The following is a 27543-nucleotide window of genomic DNA, read 5'->3' as shown; positions in this document are numbered from 1 at the left end:
CAGGACTAGGTGGGAGCTGTGTTTGTGTCTGTCCCAACAAGACTAGGTGGGAGCTGTGTTTCTGTCTGTCCCAACATGGCTAGGTGGGAGCTGTGTTTGTCTGTCCCAACATGGCTAGGTGGGAGCTGTGTTTCTGTCTGTCCCAACATGGCTAGGTGGGAGCTGTGTTTCTGTCTGTCCCAACATGGCTAGGTGGGAGCTGTGTTTCTGTCCGTCCCAACATGGCTAGGTGGGAGCTGTGTTTCTGTCTGTCCCAACATGGCTAGGTGGGAGCTGTGTTTCTGTCTGTCCCAACATGGCTAGGTGGGAGCTGTGTTTCTGTCTGTCCCAACATGGCTAGGTGAGAGCTGTGTTTCTGTCTGTCCCAACATGGCTAGGTGGGAGCTGTGTTTGTGTCTGTCCCAACAGGACTAGGTGGGAGCTGTGTTTGTGTCTGTCCCAACAGGACTAGGTGGGAGCTGTGTTTGTGTCTGTCCCAACAAGACTAGGTGGGAGCTGTGTTTCTGTCTGTCCCAACATGGCTAGGTGGGAGCTGTGTTTGTCTGTCCCAACATGGCTAGGTGGGAGCTGTGTTTCTGTCTGTCCCAACATGGCTAGGTGGGAGCTGTGTTTCTGTCTGTCCCAACATGGCTAGGTGAGAGCTGTGTTTCTGTCTGTCCCAACATGGCTAGGTGGGAGCTGTGTTTGTGTCTGTCCCAACAGGACTAGGTGGGAGCTGTGTTTGTGTCTGTCCCAACAGGACTAGGTGGGAGCTGTGTTTGTGTCTGTCCCAACAAGACTAGGTGGGAGCTGTGTTTCTGTCTGTCCCAACATGGCTAGGTGGGAGCTGTGTTTGTCTGTCCCAACATGGCTAGGTGGGAGCTGTGTTCCTGTCTGTCCCAACATGGCTAGGTGGGAGCTGTGTTTCTGTCTGTCCCAACATGGCTAGGTGGGAGCTGTGTTTCTGTCTGTCCCAACATGGCTAGGTGGGAGCTGTGTTTGTCTGTCCCAACATGGCTAGGTGGGAGCTGTGTTTGTCTGTCCCAACAGGACTAGGTGGGAGCTGTGTTTGTCTGTCCCAACAGGACGAGGTGGGAGCTGTGTTTGTCTGTCCCAACAGGACTAGGTGGGAGCTGTGTTTCTGTCTGTCCCAACAGGACTAGGTGGGAGCTGTGTTTGTCTGTCCCAACATGGCTAGGTGGGAGTTGTGTTTGTCTGCATCAACATGGCTAGGTGGGAGCTGTGTTTGTCTGTCCCAACATGGCTAGGTGGGAGCTGTGTTTCTGTCTGTCCCAACATGGCTAGGTGGGAGATGTGTTCTGTCTGTCCCAACATGGCTAGGTGGGAGCTGTGTTTCTGTCTGTCCCAACATGGCTAGGTGGGAGCTGTGTTTCTGTCTGTTCCAACATGGCTAGGTGGGAGCTGTGTTTCTGTCTGTCCCAACATGGCTAGGTGGGAGCTGTGTTTGTCTGTCCCAACATGGCTAGGTGGGAGCTGTGTTTCTGTCTGTCCCAACATGGCTAGGTGGGAGCTGTGTTTGTGTCTGTCCCAACATGGCTAGGTGGGAGCTGTGTTTGTCTGTCCCAACATGGCTAGGTGGGAGCTGTGTTTGTCTGTCCCAACAGGACTAGGTGGGAGCTGTGTTTGTCTGTCCCAACAGGACGAGGTGGGAGCTGTGTTTGTCTGTCCCAACAGGACTAGGTGGGAGCTGTGTTTCTGTCTGTCCCAACAGGACTAGGTGGGAGCTGTGTTTGTCTGTCCCAACATGGCTAGGTGGGAGTTGTGTTTGTCTGCATCAACATGGCTAGGTGGGAGCTGTGTTTGTCTGTCCCAACATGGCTAGGTGGGAGCTGTGTTTCTGTCTGTCCCAACATGGCTAGGTGGGAGCTGTGTTCTGTCTGTCCCAACATGGCTAGGTGGGAGCTGTGTTTCTGTCTGTCCCAACATGGCTAGGTGGGAGCTATGTTCTGTCTGTCCCAACATGGCTAGGTGGGAGCTGTGTTTCTGTCTGTCCCAACATGGCTAGGTGGGAGCTGTGTTTCTGTCTGTCCCAACATGGCTAGGTGGGAGCTGTGTTTGTCTGTCCCAACATGGCTAGGTGGGAGCTGTGTTTCTGTCTGTCCCAATATGGCTAGGTGGGAGCTGTGTTTGTGTCTGTCCCAACATGGCTAGGTGGGAGCTGTGTTTGTCTGTCCCAACATGGCTAGGTGGGAGCTGTGTTTGTCTGTCCCAACAGGACTAGGTGGGAGCTGTGTTTGTCTGTCCCAACAGGACGAGGTGGGAGCTGTGTTTGTCTGTCCCAACAGGACTAGGTGGGAGCTGTGTTTCTGTCTGTCCCAACAGGACTAGGTGGGAGCTGTGTTTGTCTGTCCCAACATGGCTAGGTGGGAGTTGTGTTTGTCTGCATCAACATGGCTAGGTGGGAGCTGTGTTTGTCTGTCCCAACATGGCTAGGTGGGAGCTGTGTTTCTGCCTGTCCCAACATGGCTAGGTGGGAGCTGTGTTCTGTCTGTCCCAACATGGCTAGGTGGGAGCTGTGTTTCTGTCTGTCCCAACAGGACTAGGTGGGAGCTGTGTTTCTGTCTGTCCCAACATGGCTAGGTGGGAGCTGTGTTTGTCTGTCCCAACAGGACTAGGTGGGAGCTGTGTTTGTGTCTGTCCCAACAGGACTAGGTGGGAGCTGTGTTTGTGTCTGTCCCAACAAGACTAGGTGGGAGCTGTGTTTCTGTCTGTCCCAACATGGCTAGGTGGGAGCTGTGTTTGTCTGTCCCAACATGGCTAGGTGGGAGCTGTGTTTCTGTCTGTCCCAACATGGCTAGGTGGGAGCTGTGTTTCTGTCTGTCCCAACATGGCTAGGTGGGAGCTGTGTTTCTGTCTGTCCCAACATGGCTAGGTGGGAGCTGTGTTTCTGTCTGTCCCAACATGGCTAGGTGGGAGCTGTGTTTCTGTCTGTCCCAACATGGCTAGGTGGGAGCTGTGTTTCTGTCTGTCCCAACATGGCTAGGTGAGAGCTGTGTTTCTGTCTGTCCCAACATGGCTAGGTGGGAGCTGTGTTTGTCTGCCTCAACATGGCTAGGTGGGAGCTGTGTTTGTGTCTGTCCCAACAGGACTAGGTGGGAGCTGTGTTTGTGTCTGTCCCAACAGGACTAGGTGGGAGCTGTGTTTGTGTCTGTCCCAACAAGACTAGGTGGGAGCTGTGTTTCTGTCTGTCCCAACATGGCTAGGTGGGAGCTGTGTTTGTCTGTCCCAACATGGCTAGGTGGGAGCTGTGTTTCTGTCTGTCCCAACATGGCTAGGTGGGAGTTGTGTTTCTGTCTGTCCCAACATGGCTAGGTGGGAGCTGTGTTTCTGTCTGTCCCAACATGGCTAGGTGGGAGCTGTGTTTCTGTCTGTCCCAACAGGACTAGGTGGGAGCTGTGTTTGTGTCTGTCCCAACAGGACTAGGTGGGAGCTGTGTTTGTGTCTGTCCCAACAAGACTAGGTGGGAGCTGTGTTTCTGTCTGTCCCAACATGGCTAGGTGGGAGCTGTGTTTCTGTCTGTCCCAACATGGCTAGGTGGGAGCTGTGTTTCTGTCTGTCCCAACAGGACTAGGTGGGAGCTGTGTTTGTGTCTGTCCCAACAGGACTAGGTGGGAGCTGTGTTTGTGTCTGTCCCAACAAGACTAGGTGGGAGCTGTGTTTCTGTCTGTCCCAACATGGCTAGGTGGGAGCTGTGTTTGTCTGTCCCAACATGGCTAGGTGGGAGCTGTGTTTCTGTCTGTCCCAACATGGCTAGGTGGGAGCTGTGTTTCTGTCTGTCCCAACATGGCTAGGTGGGAGCTGTGTTTCTGTCTGTCCCAACATGGCTAGGTGGGAGCTGTGTTTCTGTCTGTCCCAACATGGCTAGGTGGGAGGTGTGTTTCTGTCTGTCCCAACATGGCTAGGTGGGAGCTGTGTTTCTGTCTGTCCCAACATGGCTAGGTGAGAGCTGTGTTTCTGTCTGTCCCAACATGGCTAGGTGGGAGCTGTGTTTGTCTGCCTCAACATGGCTAGGTGGGAGCTGTGTTTGTGTCTGTCCCAACATGGCTAGGTGGGAGCTGTGTTTGTGTCTGTCCCAACATGGCTAGGTGGGAGCTGTGTTTGTCTGTCCCAACATGGCTAGGTGGGAGCTGTGTTTGTCTGTCCCAACAGGACTAGGTGGGAGCTGTGTTTGTCTGTCCCAACAGGACGAGGTGGGAGCTGTGTTTGTCCTTCCCAACAGGACTAGGTGGGAGCTGTGTGTCTGTCTGTCCCAACAGGACTAGGTGGGAGCTGTGTTTGTCTGTCCCAACATGGCTAGGTGGGAGTTGTGTTTGTCTGCATCAACATGGCTAGGTGGGAGCTGTGTTTGTCTGTCCCAACATGGCTAGGTGGGAGCTGTGTTTCTGTCTGTCCCAACATGGCTAGGTGGGAGATGTGTTCTGTCTGTCCCAACATGGCTAGGTGGGAGCTGTGTTTCTGTCTGTCCCAACATGGCTAGGTGGGAGCTGTGTTTCTGTCTGTTCCAACATGGCTAGGTGGGAGCTGTGTTTCTGTCTGTCCCAACATGGCTAGGTGGGAGCTGTGTTTGTCTGTCCCAACATGGCTAGGTGGGAGCTGTGTTTCTGTCTGTCCCAACATGGCTAGGTGGGAGCTGTGTTTGTGTCTGTCCCAACATGGCTAGGTGGGAGCTGTGTTTGTCTGTCCCAACATGGCTAGGTGGGAGCTGTGTTTGTCTGTCCCAACAGGACTAGGTGGGAGCTGTGTTTGTCTGTCCCAACAGGACGAGGTGGGAGCTGTGTTTGTCTGTCCCAACAGGACTAGGTGGGAGCTGTGTTTCTGTCTGTCCCAACAGGACTAGGTGGGAGCTGTGTTTGTCTGTCCCAACATGGCTAGGTGGGAGTTGTGTTTGTCTGCATCAACATGGCTAGGTGGGAGCTGTGTTTGTCTGTCCCAACATGGCTAGGTGGGAGCTGTGTTTCTGTCTGTCCCAACATGGCTAGGTGGGAGCTGTGTTCTGTCTGTCCCAACATGGCTAGGTGGGAGCTGTGTTTCTGTCTGTCCCAACATGGCTAGGTGGGAGCTGTGTTCTGTCTGTCCCAACATGGCTAGGTGGGAGCTGTGTTTCTGTCTGTCCCAACATGGCTAGGTGGGAGCTGTGTTTCTGTCTGTCCCAACATGGCTAGGTGGGAGCTGTGTTTCTGTCTGTCCCAACATGGCTAGGTGGGAGCTGTGTTTGTCTGTCCCAACATGGCTAGGTGGGAGCTGTGTTTCTGTCTGTCCCAATATGGCTAGGTGGGAGCTGTGTTTGTGTCTGTCCCAACATGGCTAGGTGGGAGCTGTGTTTGTCTGTCCCAACATGGCTAGGTGGGAGCTGTGTTTGTCTGTCCCAACAGGACTAGGTGGGAGCTGTGTTTGTCTGTCCCAACAGGACGAGGTGGGAGCTGTGTTTGTCTGTCCCAACAGGACTAGGTGGGAGCTGTGTTTCTGTCTGTCCCAACAGGACTAGGTGGGAGCTGTGTTTGTCTGTCCCAACATGGCTAGGTGGGAGTTGTGTTTGTCTGCATCAACATGGCTAGGTGGGAGCTGTGTTTGTCTGTCCCAACATGGCTAGGTGGGAGCTGTGTTTCTGCCTGTCCCAACATGGCTAGGTGGGAGCTGTGTTCTGTCTGTCCCAACATGGCTAGGTGGGAGCTGTGTTTCTGTCTGTCCCAACAGGACTAGGTGGGAGCTGTGTTTCTGTCTGTCCCAACATCTCTAGGTGGGAGCTGTGTTTGTCTGTCCCAACAGGACTAGGTGGGAGCTGTGTTTGTGTCTGTCCCAACAGGACTAGGTGGGAGCTGTGTTTGTGTCTGTCCCAACAAGACTAGGTGGGAGCTGTGTTTCTGTCTGTCCCAACATGGCTAGGTGGGAGCTGTGTTTGTCTGTCCCAACATGGCTAGGTGGGAGCTGTGTTTCTGTCTGTCCCAACATGGCTAGGTGGGAGCTGTGTTTCTGTCTGTCCCAACATGGCTAGGTGGGAGCTGTGTTTCTGTCTGTCCCAACATGGCTAGGTGGGAGCTGTGTTTCTGTCTGTCCCAACATGGCTAGGTGGGAGCTGTGTTTCTGTCTGTCCCAACATGGCTAGGTGGGAGCTGTGTTTCTGTCTGTCCCAACATGGCTAGGTGAGAGCTGTGTTTCTGTCTGTCCCAACATGGCTAGGTGGGAGCTGTGTTTGTCTGCCTCAACATGGCTAGGTGGGAGCTGTGTTTGTGTCTGTCCCAACAGGACTAGGTGGGAGCTGTGTTTGTGTCTGTCCCAACAGGACTAGGTGGGAGCTGTGTTTGTGTCTGTCCCAACAAGACTAGGTGGGAGCTGTGTTTCTGTCTGTCCCAACATGGCTAGGTGGGAGCTGTGTTTGTCTGTCCCAACATGGCTAGGTGGGAGCTGTGTTTCTGTCTGTCCCAACATGGCTAGGTGGGAGCTGTGTTTCTGTCTGTCCCAACATGGCTAGGTGGGAGCTGTGTTTCTGTCTGTCCCAACATGGCTAGGTGGGAGCTGTGTTTCTGTCTGTCCCAACGTGGCTAGGTGGGAGCTGTGTTTCTGTCTGTCCCAACATGGCTAGGTGGGAGCTGTGTTTCTGTCTGTCCCAACAGGACTAGGTGGGAGCTGTGTTTGTGTCTGTCCCAACAGGACTAGGTGGGAGCTGTGTGTGTGTCTGTCCCAACAAGACTAGGTGGGAGCTGTGTTTCTGTCTGTCCCAACATGGCTAGGTGGGAGCTGTGTTTGTCTGTCCCAACATGGCTAGGTGGGAGCTGTGTTTCTGTCTGTCCCAACATGGCTAGGTGGGAGCTGTGTTTCTGTCTGTCCCAACATGGCTAGGTGGGAGCTGTGTTTCTGTCTGTCCCAACATGGCTAGGTGGGAGCTGTGTTTCTGTCTGTCCCAACATGGCTAGGTGGGAGCTGTGTTTCTGTCTGTCCCAACATGGCTAGGTGGGAGCTGTGTTTCTGTCTGTCCCAACATGGCTAGGTGAGAGCTGTGTTTCTGTCTGTCCCAACATGGCTAGGTGGGAGCTGTGTTTGTCTGCCTCAACATGGCTAGGTGGGAGCTGTGTTTGTGTCTGTCCCAACATGGCTAGGTGGGAGCTGTGTTTGTGTCTGTCCCAACATGGCTAGGTGGGAGCTGTGTTTGTCTGTCCCAACATGGCTAGGTGGGAGCTGTGTTTGTCTGTCCCAACAGGACTAGGTGGGAGCTGTGTTTGTCTGTCCCAACAGGACGAGGTGGGAGCTGTGTTTGTCTGTCCCAACAGGACTAGGTGGGAGCTGTGTTTGTGTCTGTCCCAACAGGACTAGGTGGGAGCTGTGTTTGTGTCTGTCCCAACAAGACTAGGTGGGAGCTGTGTTTCTGTCTGTCCCAACATGGCTAGGTGGGAGCTGTGTTTGTCTGTCCCAACATGGCTAGGTGGGAGCTGTGTTTCTGTCTGTCCAAACATGGCTAGGTGGGAGCTGTGTTTCTGTCTGTCCCAACATGGCTAGGTGGGAGCTGTGTTTCTGTCTGTCCCAACATGGCTAGGTGGGAGCTGTGTTTCTGTCTGTCCCAACATGGCTAGGTGGGAGCTGTGTTTCTGTCTGTCCCAACATGGCTAGGTGGGAGCTGTGTTTCTGTCTGTCCCAACATGGCTAGGTGAGAGCTGTGTTTCTGTCTGTCCCAACATGGCTAGGTGGGAGCTGTGTTTGTCTGCCTCAACATGGCTAGGTGGGAGCTGTGTTTGTGTCTGTCCCAACAGGACTAGGTGGGAGCTGTGTTTGTGTCTGTCCCAACAGGACTAGGTGGGAGCTGTGTTTGTGTCTGTCCCAACAAGACTAGGTGGGAGCTGTGTTTCTGTCTGTCCCAACATGGCTAGGTGGGAGCTGTGTTTGTCTGTCCCAACATGGCTAGGTGGGAGCTGTGTTTCTGTCTGTCCCAACATGGCTAGGTGGGAGCTGTGTTTCTGTCTGTCCCAACATGGCTAGGTGGGAGCTGTGTTTCTGTCTGTCCCAACATGGCTAGGTGGGAGCTGTGTTTCTGTCTGTCCCAACATGGCTAGGTGGGAGCTGTGTTTCTGTCTGTCCCAACATGGCTAGGTGGGAGCTGTGTTTCTGTCTGTCCCAACAGGACTAGGTGGGAGCTGTGTTTGTGTCTGTCCCAACAGGACTAGGTGGGAGCTGTGTGTGTGTCTGTCCCAACAAGACTAGGTGGGAGCTGTGTTTCTGTCTGTCCCAACATGGCTAGGTGGGAGCTGTGTTTGTCTGTCCCAACATGGCTAGGTGGGAGCTGTGTTTCTGTCTGTCCCAACATGGCTAGGTGGGAGCTGTGTTTCTGTCTGTCCCAACATGGCTAGGTGGGAGCTGTGTTTCTGTCTGTCCCAACATGGCTAGGTGGGAGCTGTGTTTCTGTCTGTCCCAACATGGCTAGGTGGGAGCTGTGTTTCTGTCTGTCCCAACATGGCTAGGTGGGAGCTGTGTTTCTGTCTGTCCCAACATGGCTAGGTGAGAGCTGTGTTTCTGTCTGTCCCAACATGGCTAGGTGGGAGCTGTGTTTGTCTGCCTCAACATGGCTAGGTGGGAGCTGTGTTTGTGTCTGTCCCAACATGGCTAGGTGGGAGCTGTGTTTGTGTCTGTCCCAACATGGCTAGGTGGGAGCTGTGTTTGTCTGTCCCAACATGGCTAGGTGGGAGCTGTGTTTGTCTGTCCCAACAGGACGAGGTGGGAGCTGTGTTTGTCTGTCCCAACAGGACGAGGTGGGAGCTGTGTTTGTCTGTCCCAACAGGACTAGGTGGGAGCTGTGTTTCTGTCTGTCCCAACAGGACTAGGTGGGAGCTGTGTTTGTCTGTCCCAACATGGCTAGGTGGGAGTTGTGTTTGTCTGCATCAACATGGCTAGGTGGGAGCTGTGTTTGTCTGTCCCAACATGGCTAGGTGGGAGCTGTGTTTCTGTCTGTCCCAACATGGCTAGGTGGGAGATGTGTTCTGTCTGTCCCAACATGGCTAGGTGGGAGCTGTGTTTCTGTCTGTCCCAACATGGCTAGGTGGGAGCTGTGTTTCTGTCTGTTCCAACATGGCTAGGTGGGAGCTGTGTTTCTGTCTGTCCCAACATGGCTAGGTGGGAGCTGCGTTTGTCTGTCCCAACATGGCTAGGTGGGAGCTGTGTTTCTGTCTGTCCCAACATGGCTAGGTGGGAGCTGTGTTTGTGTCTGTCCCAACATGGCTAGGTGGGAGCTGTGTTTTTCTGTCCCAACATGGCTAGGTGGGAGCTGTGTTTGTCTGTCCCAACAGGACTAATTGGGAGCTGTGTTTGTCTGTCCCAACAGGACGAGGTGGGAGCTGTGTTTGTCTGTCCCAACAGGACTAGGTGGGAGCTGTGTTTCTGTCTGTCCCAACAGGACTAGGTGGGAGCTGTGTTTGTCTGTCCCAACATGGCTAGGTGGGAGTTGTGTTTGTCTGCATCAACATGGCTAGGTGGGAGCTGTGTTTGTCTGTCCCAACATGGCTAGGTGGGAGCTGTGTTTCTGTCTGTCCCAACATGGCTAGGTGGGAGCTGTGTTCTGTCTGTCCCAACATGGCTAGGTGGGAGCTGTGTTTCTGTCTGTCCCAACATGGCTAGGTGGGAGCTGTGTTCTGTCTGTCCCAACATGGCTAGGTGGGAGCTGTGTTTCTGTCTGTCCCAACATGGCTAGGTGGGAGCTGTGTTTCTGTCTGTCCCAACATGGCTAGGTGGGAGCTGTGTTTGTCTGTCCCAACATGGCTAGGTGGGAGCTGTGTTTCTGTCTGTCCCAATATGGCTAGGTGGGAGCTGTGTTTGTGTCTGCCCCAACATGGCTAGGTGGGAGCTGTTTTTGTCTTTCCCAACATGGCTAGGTGGGAGCTGTGTTTGTCTGTCCCAACAGGACTAGGTGGGAGCTGTGTTTGTCTGTCCCAACAGGACGAGGTGGGAGCTGTGTTTGTCTGTCCCAACAGGACTAGGTGGGAGCTGTGTTTCTGTCTGTCCCAACAGGACTAGGTGGGAGCTGTGTTTGTCTGTCCCAACATGGCTAGGTGGGAGTTGTGTTTGTCTGCATCAACATGGCTAGGTGGGAGCTGTGTTTGTCTGTCCCAACATGGCTAGGTGGGAGCTGTGTTTCTGTCTGTCCCAACATGGCTAGGTGGGAGCTGTGTTCTGTCTGTCCCAACATGGCTAGGTGGGAGCTGTGTTTCTGTCTGTCCCAACATGGCTAGGTGGGAGCTGTGTTTCTGTCTGTTCCAACATGGCTAGGTGGGAGCTGTGTTTCTGTCTGTCCCAACATGGCTAGGTGGGAGCTGTGTTTGTCTGTCCCAACATGGCTAGGTGGGAGCTGTGTTTCTGTCTGTCCCAACATGGCTAGGTGGGAGCTGTGTTTGTCTGCCGTAACATGGCTAGGTGGGAGCTGTGTTTGTGTCTGTCCCAACATGGCTAGGTGGGAGCTGTGTTTGTGTCTGTCCCAACATGGCTAGGTGGGAGCTGTGTTTGTGTCTGTCCCAACATGGCTAGGTGGGAGCTGTGTTTGTCTGTCCCAACATGGCTAGGTGGGATCTGTGTTTGTCTGTCCCAACATGGCTAGGTGGGAGCTGTGTTTGTCTGTCCCAACAGGACTAGGTGGGAGCTGTGTTTGTCTGTCCCAACAGGACTAGGTGGGAGCTGTGTTTCTGTCTGTTCCAACAGGACTAGGTGGGAGCTGTGTTTGTCTGTCCCAACATGGCTAGGTGGGAGCTGTGTTTGTGTCTGTCCCAACAGGACTAGGTGGGAGCTGTGTTTGTCTGTCCCAACAGGACTAGGTGGGAGCTGTGTTTGTCTGTCCCAACAGGACTAGGTGGGAGCTGTGTTTCTGTCTGTTCCAACAGGACTAGGTGGGAGCTGTGTTTGTCTGTCCCAACATGGCTAGGTGGGATCTGTGTTTGTCTGTCCCAACATGGCTAGGTGGGAGCTGTGTTTGTCTGTCCCAACAGGACTAGGTGGGAGCTGTGTTTGTCTGTCCCAACAGGACTAGGTGGGAGCTGTGTTTCTGTCTGTCCCAACATGGCTAGGTGGGAGTTGTGTTTGTCTGTCCCAACATGGCTAGGTGGGAGCTGTGTTTGTGTCTGTCCCAACAGGACTAGGTGGGAGTTGTGTTTGTCTGCATCAACATGGCTAGTTGGGAGCTGTGTTTGTCTGTCCCAACATGGCTAGGTGGGAGCTGTGTTTGTGTCTGTCCCAACAGGACTAGGTGGGAGGTGTGTGTGTCTTTGGCAAAAAACGTATGATGGATCTGCACTCAAACGGTATAAAAGGATTCCCATCGAAAGGCAGTACATTTGGTCAGAAGTTGTGGTAGTAGTGGTCAGTAGTTATGTGATTCAGTAGTTGTGGTCAAAAGTTGTTGGATATGGTTAGTAGTTATATGTGTGATCAGAAGTTGTGTTGTTGTGGTATATAATTGTGTGGTTGAGGTCAGGAGTTGTGTGGTTGTGGACACCAGATGTGGTCAGAAGTTGTTTGATTGGGGTCAGAGGTTATGTGGTTGAGGTATGTCATTGTGTGGTTGTGGACACCAGATGTGGTCAGAAGTTGTGCGGTTGCGGTTAGAAGTTGTGGTCAGTAGTTGTGTGGTTCAGTAGTTATGTGGTTCAGTAGTTGTGGTCAGTAGTTATGTGATTCAGTAGTTATGTGGTTCAGTAGTTGTGGTCAGTAGTTGTGTGGTCAGTATTTGTGTGGTCAGTAGTTGTGTGGTTCAGTAGGTGTGGTCAGTAGTTGTGGTCAGTAGTTGTGTGGTTCAGTAGTTGTGTGGTTCAGTAGTTGTGTGGTTCAGTAGTTGTGTGGTTCAGTAGTTGTGTGGTTCAGTAGTTGTGGTTCAGTAGTTGTGTGGTTCAGTAGTTATGTGGTTCAGTAGTTGTGTGGTCAGTAGTTGTGTGGTCAGTAGTTGTGTGGTTCAGTAGGTGTGGTCAGTAGTTGTGGTTCAGTAGTTGTGTGGTTCAGTAGTTATGTGGTTCAGTAGTTGTGTGGTCAGTAGTTGTGTGGTCAGTAGTTGTGTGGTTCAGTAGGTGTGGTCAGTAGTTGTGGTCAGTAGTTGTGGTCAGTAGTTGTGTGGTTCAGTAGTTATGTGGTTCAGTAGTTGTGTGGTTCAGTAGTTATGTGGTTCAGTAGTTGTGTGGTTCAGTAGATGTGGTCAGTAGTTGTGTGGTTCAGTAGTTGTGGTCAGTAGCTGTGTGGTTCAGTAGTTGTGTGGTTCAGTAGGTGTGGTCAGTAGTTATGTGGTTCAGTAGTTATGTGGTTCAGTAGTTGTGTGGTTCAGTAGTTGTGTGGTTCAGTAGTTGTGTGGTTCAGTAGTTGTGTGGTTCAGTAGATGTGGTCAGTAGTTGTGTTCAGTAGATGTGGTCAGTAGTTGTGTTCAGTAGTTGTGGTTCAGTAGTTGTGTGGTTCAGTAGTTGTGGTTCAGTAGTTGTGTGGTTCAGTAGTTGTGTGGTTGTTGTCACTAGATGTGGTAAGCAGTTGTGTGGTTGCTGTCAGAAGTTGTAAAGTTGTGGTATGTGATAGTGTTAGTGATCAAAACGGCAGCTGTTTGGGAACGTTTGAAAAACACGGGGAAATGCAGTTACAAAAACAGCTGTACCGTAAGTTCCGTCTGGAATATTTTGATTTTGCGCACAGCTATGAATAGCAGAGAAGTAGACGAATATCCTGTACAATCCAACTTTTTGTCTAACTTGCTGCTGTATTGGTCAAAACGGACGTTGTTTGCCAAAATGTTCCGGAAAATGATGTTGATGCAGTTACTAAAACTGCTGTAGCTTTTGATGCAAATATTATTTGAGTAGCAGAGACATATACGAAGCTGGTAGTATGATAGGTGCAGTGTAATGTGTTGTTGTACAGGGTCAGTCATAGTAGTATGATAGGTGTTGTTGTACAGGGTCAGTCATAGTAGTATGATAGGTGTTGTGTTGTTTTACAGGGTCAGACATAGTAGTATGATAGGTGCAGTGTAATGTGTTGTTTTACAGGGTCACTCACAGTAGTATGATAGGTGTTGTTTTACAGGGTCAGACACAGTAGTATGATAGGTGTTGTTTTACAGGGTCAGCCATAGTAGTATGATAGGTGCAGTGTAATGTGTTGTTTTACAGGGTCAGACATAGTAGTATGATAGGTGCAGTGTAATGTGTTGTTTTACAGGGTCACTCACAGTAGTATGATAGGTGTTGTTTTACAGGGTCAGACACAGTAGTATGATAGGTGTTGTTTTACAGGGTCAGCCATAGTAGTATGATAGGTGCAGTGTAATGTGTTGTTTTACAGGGTCAGTCACAGTAGTATGATAGGTGTTGTTTTACAGGGTCAGTCACAGTAGTATGATAGGTGTTGTTTTACAGGGTCAGTCATAGTAGTATGATAGGTGTTGTTTTACAGGGTCAGTCACAGTAGTATGATAGGTGTTGTTTTACAGGGTCAGTCATAGTAGTATGATAGGTGTTGTTTTACAGGGTCAGTCACAGTAGTATGATAGGTGTTATTTTACAGGGTCAGTCACAGTAGTATGATAGGTGCAGTGTAATGTGTTGTTTTACAGGGTCAGTCACAGTAGTATGATAGGTGTTGTTTTACAGGGTCAGTCATAGTAGTATGATAGGTGTTGTTTTACAGGGTCAGTCACAGTGGTATGATAGGTGTTGTTTTACAGGGTCAGTCACAGTGGTATGATAGGTGTTGTTTTACAGGGTCAGTCACAGTGGTATGATAGGTGTTGTTTTACAGGGTCAGTCACAGTAGTATGATAAGTACAGTGTAATGTGTTGTTTTACAGGGTCAGTCATAGTAGTATGATAGGTGTTGTTTTACAGGGTCAGTCACAGTAGTATAGCACCCCTGGTGAAATTTAGGTTTAAGTGCCTTGCTCAAGTGCACATCTACAGATTTTTCACCTTGTCGGCTCAGGTATTCGAACCAGCAACTTTTCGCTTACTAGCCCAACACTAACTTCTCTGGGCAGTAATATTTGATATATCTACAGTATACCACATGAGGCTCATAATAAGACTACGTAATTAGTCTATGAAAAGGTTTATCTGACTCCACAAAGATAATATAGAGATATGCAAGAGACTGTAGTTGAGTCACAGAAATAGACAATGAAGAAATGTCTGGGAATGTATTCTATTTACAGGTGTATTTAATGACTTTGTAAAATGAATGGATTCTACATACATACAAGGCATAAAGCTGAAGTTACAAGGAAATACTGACTTAAACGAAGCATACTTCTAGGCATATAGATCCTAAGATTAATTTACAAGACAAGGCATGAACAAGGAGATGCTTACTAGGCCAGAGGCCCAGAAGCTCTAGGAAATGAGAATTGATCACGCCAACCTTTCTCCATGGACTGGATACAGCATAACAGAGAGAACAAAAGGCATTTCATTCCATTTATACCGTCTGAAGGTGTAACCTCAACCCTAAACCAACCACCATTGACCAATCGAATAATATCAAGTTTACAGTGTAATCTGACCACCAAGGCCAAATCTCCACAGGGTGACACAGCATCAAAAGGCTTGTGTGGGGAAAGAGACCAATGTAAATCAAATCTAATTTCTCACATGCGCCCCGAATACAACAGGTGTCGTGTAGACCTTACAGTACAATGCTTTCCTACAAGTCCTTAACCAACAATGCAGTTTTAAGAAAAATAAGTGTTAAGTAAAAAAATTGATAAGTAAAAAAATTAAAAATACATTTAGGGGCAGCAGTAAAATAACAAGCGAGGCTATATACAAGAGGTACCGGCACAGAGTCAATGTGCGGGGGCACAAGTAGAAAGGCAAGTAGAAGGGGGGGGGGCGGGGGGGGGAGGAACTTGTATGTCGGCCCTGTATTAAAGAACATAAATGATTAAAGAAAAGTGTGATAAATAAAAACATATACCAATTTCATTTAAGGACCAAAAAACTGACAGCTGTGCCTTATAAATAGTTGGGAAGAGATTTTCGATGTATCCATTCCATGGCACATGGTTTATGAATTGATACGCAAAACAATGCCGGATTCAAAACTTCGAATTTTTCAATTTAAATTACTGTACAAAATTCTTGCAACTAATAGAATGTTATATATATGGGGGGGATACAATCGTCCCAGCTCTGCAGATTCTGCTGTGAGGAGGCAGAGTCATTAGATCTTTTATTTTGGTATTGTCCATATGTAGCTCGTTTTTGGTCACAGGTCCTGGAATGGCTGAAGAATTGCAACATTTGCCTAGAACTAACGCTACAGATGGCAATACTGGGTGATTTGAAAAGCCATAGTCAATCAATCAATCAATAATATAATTATTATTTTAGCAAAAAAAATGTATTTTTAATTTACAATCTGTAGAAGCTATGAGAATAGAAAGGTTCAGTACTTTTGTGAAGCATCACAGCACAGTTGAAAAATATATGGCAAATAGAAATCCAAAATGGATGGTGTTAAGAGATAGATGGGAGGGGTTGAATGGAGCTGAAGGCTGGGACTAATAACAAGATAACCAATGTAAAACATACGGGATCTGTAAAATGTATATAGGTTCGGAACTTTTGTGAAATAGCACAGTTACAAATAGAAATCAAACTGGATGGACATCAGAAATAGAGGAAGGACTAAGAACAAACAAGAGAGAACTATTGTAAAATAGATTGTGTCTGTAAAATGTGTATAAGATGTATAAACTGAAGGTAGAAGCCTAAGTGTTTATTAGTTTACTCCAATTGGGGGATCGGTGGAAGGGTTTGCGGGGAATAATAATAAAGGTATATTCTTTAAAAAAGTATGTATGTCTATATAGGTATGTGTGTGTATATGTATGTCTATATAGGTATGTGTATGTATATGTGTGTATATGTATGCATGCGTGTATGGATATATATATTTACCCCAAAAATATGGGGATTGGAAATGATGCAGACAATTACACACATATACATACACATACCTATATAGACATACATATACACACACATACCTATATAGACATACATACTTTTTTAACAATATATTTTTAACAAAAATATGGGGATTGGAAATGATGCAGACAATTACATTGATGGAAGGAACATTCATTTATTTAACAATATTAAGCTGATCCACCCCGTTATAAAAATATATATAATAATAATTTTGCGGGGGCACAGGTTAGTCGAGGTAATTGAGGTAATATGTACATGTAGGTAGAGTTAAAGTGACTTGTCTGTCAGTACTCCTGAGAAAACTATAAAACCTCTTTGCATACAGTAATTCAGAGTTCTCCCTGTACAGATATAAGTTACCACAGACATCCAGAGTTATCCTCAGAGAACAGTTACAACAGAGATCCTAAATCCATATAGATAGCATCAGAGTTATCATCAGTTAACAGTTACAACAGAGATCATAAATCCATATAGATTGCATCAGAGTTATCATCAGTAAACAGTTACAACTGTCACGCCCTGACCTTAGAGAGCCTTTTTATGTCTCTATTTGGTTTGGTCAGGGTGTGATTTGGGGTGGGCATTCTACGTTTTGTTTTCTATAATTTTGTGTTTCTATGTTTTGGCCGGGTATGGTTCTCAATCAGGGACAGCTGTCTATCGTTGTCTCTGATTGGGAACCATACTTAGGTAGCCCTTTTTCCCTCCTGTCGTTGTGGGTAGTTAACTTTGTTTGTGGCACTAATGCCCTGTAAGCTTCACGGTTGTTTCTTTCGTTTGTTGTTTTGATGGCAACATTTTAAATAAAGAGGAAAATGTACGCTCACCACGCTGCACCTTGGTCTCCTTCCAGCATTGGCCGTGACAACAAGATGCCCACCCAGACCCATAGAGAACCAAGCGCTCTCTATGGTCAGGGCGTGACACTCAGTGAACAGTTACAACAGAGATCATAAATCCATATATACATAGCATCAGAGTTATCCTCACAGTACAGTTACAACAGAGATCATAAATCCATATAGATAGCATCAGAGTTATCATCAGAGAACAGTTACAACAGAGATCATAAATCCATATAGATAGCATCAGAGTTATCCTCACAGTACAGTTACAACAGAGATCATACATCCATATAGATAGCATCAGAGTTATCCTCAGTGAACAGTTACAACAGAGATCATAAATCCATATAGATAGCATCAGAGTTATCCTCAGTGAACAGTTACAACAGAGATCATAAATCCATATAGATAGCATCAGAGTTATCCTCAGTGAACAGTTACAACAGAGATCATACATCCATATAAATAGCATCAGAGTTATCCTCAGTGAACAGTTACAACAGAGATCATAAATCCATATAGATAGCATCAGAGTTATCCTCAGAGAACAGTTACAACAGAGATCATAAATCCATATAGATAGCATCAGAGTTATCCTCAGAGAACACGTTTCACAGAGATAACAGACATGGATACTACAGCATTATTCTATTCCACATCCAATAGTCAGTCGTCTGGATACTTAGAGATTTCGGCCCCTCAGAGGGGGAAGGGCTGACTAGTCCATGGGTATTGCGCTTGTGTTCCTAGACCATTTGCCACGCAACTCCAGGTGACAGAGAACACGTTAATTAGGGCCGAGCCTACAGTACACTAACCACTAGGCTACCTGCCACCCCTTGAGTGTGTGCGTGTGCATGTGAGAGCGTGTGTTTGTGCGTGTGAGACAGTGTGTTTGTGTGTGTGAGAGCGTTTGTGTGTGAGAGAGAGTGTGTGAGAGCGTGTGCGAGAGCGTGTGTGTCAGGGCGTGTGTTTGTGTGTGTGAGGGCGTGTGTATGAGAGGGTGTGTGTGAGAGCGTGTGTGTGAGGGCGTGTGTTTGTGTGTGTGAGAGCGTGTGCGTGTGAGCGTGTGTGTTAAAGCGTGTGTGTGAGAGCATGTGCGTGAGGGCGTGTGTGTGAGAGCTTGTGAGAGCGTGAGTGTGAGGGTGTATGTGTGAGAGCGTGTGTGTGGGAGCGTGTGTGAGTGAGAGCGTGTGTGTGTGTGTGAGAGTGTGTGAGTGAGCGTGTGTGTGACAGCGTGTGTGTGCGAGCGTGTGTGTGAGAGCGTGTGTTTGTGTGTGTGAGAGCGTGTGTGTGAGCGTGTGAGAGCGTGTGTGTGAGAGCGTGTGTATGACAGCGTGTGTGTGCGAGCGTGTGTTTGTGTGTGTGAGAGTGTGTGTGTGTGAGAGTGTGTGTGTGTGAAAGCGTGTGTGTGAGAGTGTGTGTGTGAGGGCGCGTTTGTGTGAGAGCGCATGTGTGTGTGTGAGAGCGTGCGTTTGTGTGTGTGAGAGCATGTGTGTGTGAGAGCGTGTGTGTGAGAGCGTGTGTGTGTGAGAGCATGTGTGTGAGAGCGTGCGTTTGTGTGTGTGAGAGCGTGTGTGTGTGAGAGCATGTGTGTGAGAGCGCGCGTGTGTGTACGGGAGTGTCAGTGTATTTTAATTGAGTTCACCTTAATTTTAACAAGTTAGTCTCATTGAGATTAACAACCTCTTTTCCAAGAGAGACCTGGCCAAAATAGCTGGACACAAACAGTTTAAAAAACATCAGTTTACACATTGAACAGCAAGATGGTTTGGGGAAGTGTAGTGCGGTTTGGGGTCCAAAAAATTGACAGCGCCCTATTTCATTTTCCATCATAGTGTTTAACCTAGCATTAATTTCAGGACCCTTTGAAGCTTGTTCCAATCGGAAGGGGGAGAGAACTGGAAATCGTTTTTTTTCTCCCCCATAGCTCTGTACGGGCCTTAGGCACAATCAACAAAACACAGTCATGTTAGCGCAGGGCAATCGTTTTCATTTGTCTGCTGGACAATGTAGTTACACAGGTTAAAATAGGAGCTGTTTCAATATGGCCTTATGAATAAATCCGTACAAATGATTTAATCTCCGCAGAGCTAAGGAAGACCAGCCCAGTCTAATATAGAGAGTACAGTGATGACTGAGGGCCCCATTGTGTAGGATATACTGCACACATAAACAGGGCTGAAAAGTGACAGGTAGCAGGAATATATAAATACTTCCGGTAATATACTAATGGTAATACTGCAGACATGGTAACAAGACTAATAGTGACCAGTAGCAGGATACATAGATACATCATATTCATAATGGCAATCGGGAATCAATGAATCCGTGTTTATGCATGGGGTGGAGTGTATGTTGAACTTTTTATTTAAGAAAGTTTTGCAGCATTGGCAGTAATTACGTAACTGACATACTTTATCAGTTTAAGTTTATTCTTTTGTAAAAAAGAAGAAAAAAAATCCATTTGCACATCAAAAACCGAGCTGTAGTTCCCATGGAACTGTTTCCAACTCCAGTCCCCAGAATGCTTTCTGTTCCACTCTTATTGAGCAGTCTTAACATGTACCCTTGTTGTGTCTGTTCTCTACCAACTCCAGTCCCCAGAATGCTTTCTGTTCCACTCTTATTGAGCGGTCTTAACATGTACCCTTGTTGTGTCTGTTCTCTACCAACTCCAGTCCCCAGAATGCTTTATGTTCCACTCTTATTGAGCGGTCTTAACATGAACCCTTGTTGTGTCTGTTCTCCACCAACTCCAGTCCCCAGAATGCTTTCTGTTCCACTCTTATTGAGCGGTCTTAACGTGTACCCTTGTTGTGTCTGTTCTCTAGCAACTCCAGTCCCCAGAATGCTTTCTGTTCCACTCTTATTGAGCGGTCTTAACGTGTACCCTTGTTGTGTCTGTTCTCTACCAACTCCAGTCCCCAGAATGCTTTATGTTCCACTCTTATTGAGCGGTCTTAACATGAACCCTTGTTGTGTCTGTTCTCCACCAACTCCAGTCCCCAGAATGCTTTCTGTTCCACTCTTATTGAGCGGTCTTAACATGTACCCTTGTTGTGTCTGTTCTCTAGCAACTCCAGTCCCCAGAATGCTTTCTGTTCCACTCTTATTGAGCGGTCTTAACGTGTACCCTTGTTGTGTCTGTTCTCTACCAACTCCAGTCCCCAGAATGCTTTCTGTTCCACTCTTATTGAGCGGTCTTAACGTGTACCCTTGTTGTGTCTGTTCTCTACCAACTCCAGTCCCCAGAATGCTTTCTGTTCCACTCTTATTGAGCGGTCTTAACATGTACCCTTTTTGTGTCGGTTCTCTACCAACTCCAGTCCCCAGAATGCTTTCTGTTCCACTCTTATTGAGCGGTCTTAACATGTACCCTTGTTGTGTCTGTTCTCTACCAACTCCAGTCCCCAGAATGCTTTCTGTTCCACTCTTATTGAGCGGTCTTAACGTGTACCCTTGTTGTGTCTGTTCTCTACCAACTCCAGTCCCCAGAATGCTTTCTGTTCCACTCTTATTGAGCGGTCTTAACGTGTACCCTTGTTGTGTCTGTTCTCTAGCAACTCCAGTCCCCAGAATGCTTTCTGTTCCACTCTTATTGAGCGGTCTTAACGTGTACCCTTGTTGTGTCTGTTCTCTAGCAACTCCAGTCCCCAGAATGCTTTCTGTTCCACTCTTATTGAGCGGTCTTAACGTGTACCCTTGTTGTGTCTGTTCTCTACCAACTCCAGTCCCCAGAATGCTTTCTGTTCCACTCTTATTGAGCGGTCTTAACATGTACCCTTGTTGTGTCTGTTCTCTAGCAACTCCAGTCCCCAGAATGCTTTCTGTTCCACTCTTATTGAGCGGTCTTAACATGTACCCTTGTTGTGTCTGTTCTCTAGCAACTCCAGTCCCCAGAATGCTTTCTGTTCCACTCTTATTGAGCGGTCTTAACGTGTACCCTTGTTGTGTCTGTTCTCTACCAACTCCACGTTGCTAACTATTGATTTGCATTTAATTAAACTCACTCATTTGCTCGTGAATGACGCCACATTGATCAAGGAGATCAATGATAGAACGTTGCCGTCCCATATGGTACCCTATTCCCTTGATAGTGCCCTACTGTTAACCAGGGTTGTATGGGGGGGCTCTAGTCAAACGTAGTGCACTGTAAAGGGAATAGGGTGCCATTTGGAAAGCATCTCATATTACCAAAGTCAGCCGCCGTCGTTTGAGAAGGGGAAGAAGTAGGAAACAACCGATCTATCTCAGAATCATATGCTACGCTTACCTTTTAATGGAATCCGTTCCAAAAGGCACCCTGTCCCCTATTCACTATACAGAACCCTGGTCAAAAGTAGTGCACGATATAGGAAATCGGTTGCTATTTGGGACGAAGTCGTGGTGTCACGACCTGACCAGAAACAATAGTAATTTCTCTACCACATGGGACAGGGAAAGGAGAAAGTCCACAGAAACACAATTTGCAAAAAGTAATGACCATGAACCCTTAGATCAAGGAATTAATTCACACACATCCAAAAAAATTATCCCCAGGAAAGTTTATAGGACATTTTAATAAGGGGAAATTGTAAAACGCTGCCATACGCTGACACCATTTTACATTCGATTTTCACTTTGTTGATCCTCGTCCTCAGACGAGTTTTGGTGGCATTTCAGAGTTGCATTTTCATGTTGTCTCCTGACAAGCCTCGTTGGGCCATCCTGATCTCAGGAGATTACATCCTGTTTCTCTGAAAGGAAATGAGTGCGCAGCATTCAGGATTGTGAGTCATGCTCCCATATGGCTATTGCCCAAACAGGTGACGCATTCTAACAGGTGATGCTGTATCGTATGTAGTAACAGGTGATGCTGTATTGTAAAAGGTGACATTCTATTGTAACAGGTGATGCTGTATTGTATGTAGTATCAGGTGATGCTGTATTGTAATAGAGTCTGCTGTATTGTAACAGGTGATACTGTATTGTATGTGGTAACAGGTGATGCTGTATTGTATGTGGTAACAGGGGATGCTATATTTTATGTGGTAACAGGTGATTTTGTATTGTAACAGGTGATGCTGTATTGTATGTAGTAACGGGTGATGCTGTGTTGTAACAGATGATGCTTTATTGTATGTAGTAACGGGTGATGCTGTATTGCAACAGGTGATGCTGCATTGTAACAGGTGATACTGTATTGTAACAGGTGATGCTGCATTGTAACAGGTGATGCTGTATTGTAACAGGTGATTCTGTATTGTATGTAGTAACAGCTGATGCTGTATTGTAACAGACGATGCTGTGTTTTATGTGGTAACCGGTGATGCTGTGTGTACCAGGTGATGCTGTATTGTACGTAGTAACATGTGATGCTGTATTGTAACATGTGATGCATTATTGTGTGTAGTAACAGGTGATGCTGTATTTTATGTGTTGTAACAGGTGATTCTGTATTGTAACATGTGATTCTGTATTTTATGTAATAACAGGTGATGCTGTGTTGTAACAGATGATGCTGTATTGTAACAAGTGATGCTGTTTTGTAACAGGTGATAGTGTATTTTATGTGGTAACAGGTGATTCTGTGTTGTGACAAGTGAGGCTTTATTGTATGTAGTAACAGCTGATGCTGTATGGTATGTAGTAACATGTGATGCTGTATTGTAACATGTGATGCATTATTGTGTGTAGTAACAGGCGATGCTGTATTGTAACAGGTGAATCTGTATTGTATGTAGTAACAGCTGATGCTGTATTGTGACGCTGTATTGTAACAGGTGATTCTGAATGGTGTGTAGTAACAGGTGATGCTGTATTGTATGTGGTAACATGTGATGCTGTATTGTAACAGGTGAATCTGTATTGTATGTAGTAACAGCTGATGCTGTATTGTGACGCTGTATTGTAACAGGTGATTCTGAATGGTGTGTAGTAACAGGTGATGCTGTATTGTATGTGGTAACATGTGATGCTGTATTGTAACAGGTGAATCTGTATTGTATGTAGTAACAGCTGATGCTGTATTGTGACGCTGTATTGTAACAGGTGATTCTGAATGGTGTGTAGTAACATGTGATGATGTATTGTATGTGGTAACAGGTGATGCTGTGTTTTATGCGATAACATTTTATGTGGTAACAGGTGATTATGTATTGTAACAGGTGATACTGTATTGTACGTAGTAACAGGTGATGCTGTATTGTAACATGTGATGCATTATTGTGTGTAGTAACAGGCGATGCTGTATTTTATGTGTTGTAACAGGTGATTCTGTATTGTAACAGGTGATGCTGTATTTTATGTAGTAACAGGTGATGCTGTATTGTAACAGGTGATGCTGTATTTTATGTGTTGTAACAGGTGATTCTGTATTGTAACAGGTGATGCTGTATTTTATGTAGTAACAGGTGATGCTGTGTTTTATGTGGTAACGTTTTATGTGGTAACAGGTGATTATGTATTGTATGTAGTAACAGGTGATGCTATATTGTAACAGGTGATGCTGTATGTAGTAACAGGTGATGCTGTATTGTAACAGGTGATGCTGTAATGTAACAGGTGATGCTGTATTATAACAGGTGATACTGTGTTTTATATGGTAACAGGTGATTCTGTATTGTAACAGGTGATGCTGTATTGTATGTAGTAACCGGTGATGCTGTGTTGTAACAGATGATGCTGTGTTGTATGTGGTAACAAGTGATTCTGTATTGTATGTGGTAACAAGTGATTCTGTGTTGTATGTGGTAGCAGGTGATTCTGTATTGTATGTGGTAACAAGTGATTCTGTGTTGTATGTGGTAGCAGGTGATTCTGTATTGTATGTGGTAACAAGTGATTCTGTGTTGTATGTGGTAGCAGGTGATTCTGTATTGTATGTGGTAACAAGTGATTCTGTGTTGTATGTGGTAGCAGGTGATTCTGTATTGTATGTGGTAACAAGTGATTCTGTGTTGTATGTGGTAGCAGGTGATTCTGTATTGTATGTGGTAACAAGTGATTCTGTGTTGTATGTGGTAGCAGGTGATTCTGTATTGTATGTGGTAACAAGTGATTCTGTGTTGTATGTGGTAGCAGGTGATTCTGTATTGTATGTGGTAACAAGTGATTCTATGTTGTATGTGGTAGCAGGTGATTCTGTATTGTATAGTGTATTCTGCAAGTATTCAGACCCCATGACTTTTTTCACATTTCGTTACGGTTCAGCCTTATTCTAAAATGGTTTAAATTATTTTTTCCCCGTCATCAATTTACACACAATACCCCATAATGACATCACAATACCCCATAATGACATCACAATACCCCATAAGAGCGTCTGCTAAATGACTTAAATGTAAATGTAAATAATGACATCACAATACCCCATAATGACATCACAATACCCCATAATGACATCACAATACCCCATAATGACATCACAATACCCCATAATGACAAGGCACAAACAGGTTTTTAGAAAGTGTTGCTAATTTATTAACAATAAAATAATGAAATATCACATTTACATAAGTATTCTGACCTTTATTCAGTACTTTACTGAAGCACCTTTGGCAGCGATTACAGCCTCGAGTCTTCTTGGGTATGACGCTACAAGCTCGGCACACCTGTATTTGGGGAGTTTCTCCCATTCTTCTCTGCAGATCCTCTCAAGCTCTGTCAGGTTGGATGTGGAGCATCTCTGCACAGCTATTTTCAGGTCTCTCCAGAGATGTTCAATAGGGTTCAAGTCTGGACTCTGGCTGGGCCACTCAAGGACATTTAGAGACTTGTCCCGAAGGCACTCCTGCGTTGTCTTGGCTGTGTGCTTAGGGTTGTTGTCCTGTTGGAAGGTAAATCTTCACCCCAGTCTGAGGTCCTGAGTGCTCTGGAGCAGGCAAAATCTAAGTGGGCTGTCATGTGCTTTTTACTGAGGAGTGGCTTCCGTCTGGCAACTCTACCATAAAGGCCTGATTGGTGGAGTGCTGCAGAGATGATTGTTCTTCTGGAAGGTTCTCCCAACTCAACAGAGGAACTCTGGAGCTCTGTCAGAGTGACCATCGGGTTCTTTGTCAACCTCCCTGACCAAGGCCCTTCTCCCCTGATTGCTCCGTTTGGCCGGGCGGTTCCAAACTTCTTCCATTTAAGGTATTTCTGTTGTTTATTTGAAATACATTTGCAAAAAAATTCTTAAAACCTGTTTTCGCTTCGTCATTATGGTTGTATTGTGTGTATTATTATACATGTAATCAATTTCAGAAAAATGTAATGTAATGTCACAAAATGTGGAAAAAATCAAGAGGTCTGAATAGTTTTCAGAGTACACTGTATGTGGTTGGGTTGCGACTGGTAGGTGGTCAGTCAGCCCAGCGAACCTCATTCCCTCCAGAAGACACAAACACACCTCCCCTCTAAATATGCCAGGAGCACGTACGCACGCACGCACGCACAAACACACCTCCCCTCTAAATATGCCAGGAGCACGCACGCACACGCACGCACGCACGCACGCACGCACGCACGCACGCACGCACACACACACACACACACACACACACACACCTACCTCTAAATATGCTAGGAGAACACACGCACGCACGCACACACGCACGCACGCACGCACACGCACGCACGCACACAAACACACACACACCTCCCCTCTAAATATGCTAGGAGAACACACGCACGCACGCACACACGCACGCACGCACACACGCACGCACGCACACAAACACACACACACACACACACACACCTACCTCTAAATATGCTAGGAGAACACACGCAGTTACGCACGCACGCACGCACACAAACACACACACACACACACACCTCCCCTCTAAATATGCTAGGAGAACACACGCACGCACGCACGCACGCACGCACGCACGCACACAAACAGTCAGGATGGTGTACGTTTGTCTGTTTTCTGGATGTTGAGCAAATGGCCCAACACACTGAACTATTAACACAGACAACACACTGAACTAATAACACAGACAACACACTGAACTATTAACACAGACAACACACTGATCTATTAACACAGACAACACACTGAACTATTAACACAGACAACACACTGATCTATTAACACAGACAACACACTGATCTATTAACACAGACAACACACTGATCTATTAACACAGACAACACACTGAACCATTAACACAGACAACACACTGAACTATTAACACAGACAACACACTGAACTAATAACACAGACAACACACTGAACTATTAACACAGACAACACACTGAACTATTAACACAGACAACACACTGAACTATTAACACAGACAACACACTGAACTATTAACACAGACAACACACTGATCTATTAACACAGACAACACACTGAACTATTAACACAGACAACACACTGAACTAATAACACAGACAACACACTGATCTATTAACACAGACAACACACTGAACTAATAACACAGACAACACACTGAACTAATAACACAGACAACACACTGATCTATTAACACAGACAACACACTGATCTATTAACATATAGGCTCCTCTTGGACACAGACAACACACTGAACTATTAACACAGACAACACACTGATCTATTAACACAGACAACACACTGATCTATTAACACAGACAACACACTGAACTATTAACACAGACAACACACTGAACTATTAACACAGACAACACACTGAACTATTAACATATAGGCTCCTCTCTGACACAGACAACACACTGAACTATTAACATATAGGCTCCTCTCTGACACAGACAACACACTGAACTATTAACATATAGGCTCCTCTCTGACACAGACAACGACCGTGATCGACAACACAAACACAACCACTTCAAAGATCTAATGATGTATGAATGAAACTTTAGCTCAGCTCTAACTGAAACACTTTAGTGGCATAGGCTCGCGTCACAAACGGCACCCTATTCCCCTTTATAGTGCACTAGTTTTGACCAGGGCTCATGATCAAAAGTGATGCATTGTATAGGGAATAGGGTGCCACTTGAGACTAAGTCATAATAATATAATGAAGTGTGAGTTTCTTTGTGCTGGAGAGGTGTCTTTTAGCAGCTCTGTCTCATATCGCTTCTCCCACAACCCATCACGCTCAATATGGTTGCTTCCAAAATGGCACACTGGTCCCACATTATATAGTGCACAAAGGGGGCCCTGGTCAAAAGTAGTCCACTATATAGTGAATGGGGTCTTTTATCAACATTTTATCTCTTCCTTCCCCCATGGGGCTGCAAACTTCATTACAGAAGAGTTGTTCTTGTGTATAGCAACCCACCGGGGGGTATCCATACTGCCAGACAAGTCTCTCTCTCTCTCTCTCTTGTCTCTGTTTAAACATTTAAATAGTGTTGCTTCTTATTGTTGTCCCTCTTTCATCCAGTATGTTTGAAATAATAATGCTGTGGCTGATGGGAAACTGCTATAGGACAGAGGAGGGGTCTCAGAGGAGACAGAGAAGGGGGAGAGGAGACAGGGAGCGAGAGAGAGAGAGAGAGAGAGAGAGAACAATTTCAGAGGAGGGAGCAATTCCCCCACCCCCATCCAACCCCCCCACTTCACTAAGCCAATCTTACGGCAGGAGACTGAAGACGAAAAAAAGAATGAAGAACAAATGTTTTCTTGCAGATGAAACGCTCATTAAAAAGCAGAGCTATAGAACAAACAAAGTTGTTCCTATGAGGCCCTTACTCTTCCATTCAAACTAATTTCATAATTTCATCCCTGTTTTAATAAACTAATAATTCCTTGGTGGAAAAGGTATTCATTCAGACTTTTCCGGTCGTTT

This window comes from Salvelinus alpinus, chromosome 16 (genome assembly GCF_045679555.1).
Source record: "Salvelinus alpinus chromosome 16, SLU_Salpinus.1, whole genome shotgun sequence".
NCBI classification, from domain to species: domain Eukaryota; kingdom Metazoa; phylum Chordata; class Actinopteri; order Salmoniformes; family Salmonidae; genus Salvelinus; species Salvelinus alpinus.
Note: the sequence above shows the minus strand (reverse complement) of the source record.